Raw genomic sequence first — 2633 nt, forward strand, 5'->3', positions numbered from 1 at the left:
AAACTTGTGGTAAATATCGCTTTATCGCAACACTTGAAGTAATTTTGGTTCAGTACATTGATGAATAAAATGCGATTTTATTAAATCTTTCATATGCATTCCATACAGACAGTAAATGCACCATAATTGCATGCGATTCACTTCCAATTGTTAATTTCTCCAATCATCATTAAAATCGCCATTTCCTCGTATGTGCTCAACTTGGTGAAGCGGATACTATGAAACTCCAACGCAATTAACATTATAATGCTGAACTAGCACATTTACATTATTACCAGTTTTCTATCAATAATTTTCTTCCAAATTAATTTACTATTGGTCTACTTTCCAGTATTGTCGAAATTCTTACATTTCCATCTTTGCTTATTCCGTTTTTTTTTTTTTCAATACTTAATAATACGCCACCTTTATTACAAACTGCATCTAAACAGTTGACGTATTTTATTTTGTATATCAATTTCGAATTTCTAGTATGTAACCCATCTGAGCGGATTTTGAATCGAAGAATGTTCATTGAAAAAGAATGAAATGGCCAGTTTACCATATTTCTATAAAGATAACAGTTAGTTTGTTTTATTCCTTAATATGGCTGCAGTACATTTAGGATTCTGATCAATGTATGCCATTGAACTGGAGTTCATTTACAGTTAAGTTGGAAATTGTACGAAATGACTGAATAATCCATATTGCAGATGTGAACAATAGGAAACTAAATGTGAAGTTTATGTGTCCTCTGCATTAAGTCTATTAATGGGATTTTAATAAACGTTTTGATAAATAATCCTGCCACTGTAGTGTGATATGAAAATATACAAATATAGTTAACCAACAAAAATGAACGGCATTTTTGCTGATGTAATGCTTCCTACTTTGTGGCGTTTCTGAGGAATTGACCATAGTCTCTTTCAGTAAGACAATGCACCGTGTCAAAAGGCTTCTGCTGTAACTGCATGGTTTGTGGTGATGTTCACGTCACCACAAACCATGACTCGCTTGACTGGCCTCCACAGTACAAGGATCGCAACTCTACTAAATGGGATGAACTGAAGTGTCGCGTGAGGGACGTCCGCCCCACAACAGTCCAAGACCTCATTAAATGCCTGAAGGAAGAATGGTCCAAAATTCCCATTGATCGCTATCGTTTGGAAAGTATGCTCCATAGAACTGCTGCACTTATCGCGGCGAAAGAAGGTCCTACATCTTATTAAGGAGGGCGCCGTGGCTGTTTGTTGCTCAAAATACGGTGTTCGTTAACTTGTTTCCAAGCAGTATGAGAAGTTACATTTTTAATCTGGAAAATTCAAAATAATTTTCTAACGTGTGTGTGTGTGTGTGTGTGTGTGCGTGCGTGCGTGCGACGAACGATAAACGATGTTTAAGTACTCACCGCTTCACTTCATATAATGCCACGGATTATCAACAGCATCCCCCTGTGAAATGTAGCATTACACCATGTTAACAAAAGTATTTTGGCACCTAACAGGCCATCCAAATTTCTGATCCTACCACATGCAAATATTCAGGGAATTTCTGCGTAAGTCTGGTAATAAAAGGTGGGATGTGCTGCATGTTTTGCACTGTACTCGATGTCAAGATGCCATGTTCAGCTGAACTGATACCCTTCCAACCTGGAATGGTAGTTGAGTATCACATCATTATATTCATTTTAAAGATCCATGACATTTCTACCGGTCTCAGTATACTGAAATCCACCGTGACTTATACGCAGAGAGTTGGATTGCTTAGGTTACCTCAGCGGAGCTGCTGCGAACAGATCACAATCACTTCCCCTCAACTGCAAACGACGTTTGGACTGGTGTCTTTGACTCCGTTCTTGGACCGTACATGATAAACGATGTTTAAGTACTTACCGCTTCACTTCATATAATGCCACGGATTATCAACATGGGAAAGGGTTTTGATTGTCAAGTTTGGTGGAGGCTCGGTAATGTTATTGGGGTGCTTCAGCTGTATGGGATTTGGTTCATTGTTGGTGGACGTGATGTATGATTGCTAGCTGGACATCCAGGACAACTTCATGCTTCCGATGTTGTGGAAGTACTTCGGCAGTGACCCTTTCATGTTTCAGCAAGACAATGCTCCATGCCATAGTGCATTGCGTGTCCAACGTTGAAATATTGGATTGGTCAGCTCAGAGTCCAGACACCAACCCCATCAAACATTTTTCTAACCAATCACAGGGCCGAATTCGCTCCTGAGCAGAGCTGCCGTCATCAGCATCAGCACTGTGGGTAGCTTTGCGAGAGGAATAGAAGACTATTCCTGTTGCGACGTATCAGAAATTGGTTGACAGCATGTCCTGAAGGGTAGTTGCTGTCATTCAGGCCAAGGGTGGTTTCACTCGGTATAGAAATGTAATTAAAACGCATTTTTTAACCACAACTAGGTGTCCAAATACTTTTGTTAACATGGTGTATATCTTAAAAGACTTAAGTGTCATTTTATGTACCCATTTATTAAGTTGCAATTAAAACGATATCAAATATAATGCTTGTTTTAATTTACGGATATTATTTTTTTATCTCTTAATAAAAAAAATTTAAATATCTATTTTAATTAATTATATTTGTTTATTCAGTTTGAATTATTAAATTTATATTACTTTTTGATTA

This window comes from Typopeltis vanoorti, chromosome 10 (assembly GCF_054136105.1).
Source record: "Typopeltis vanoorti isolate ZY-2024b chromosome 10, IOZ_Tvanoo_1.0, whole genome shotgun sequence".
NCBI classification, from domain to species: Eukaryota; Metazoa; Arthropoda; class Arachnida; order Uropygi; family Thelyphonidae; genus Typopeltis; species Typopeltis vanoorti.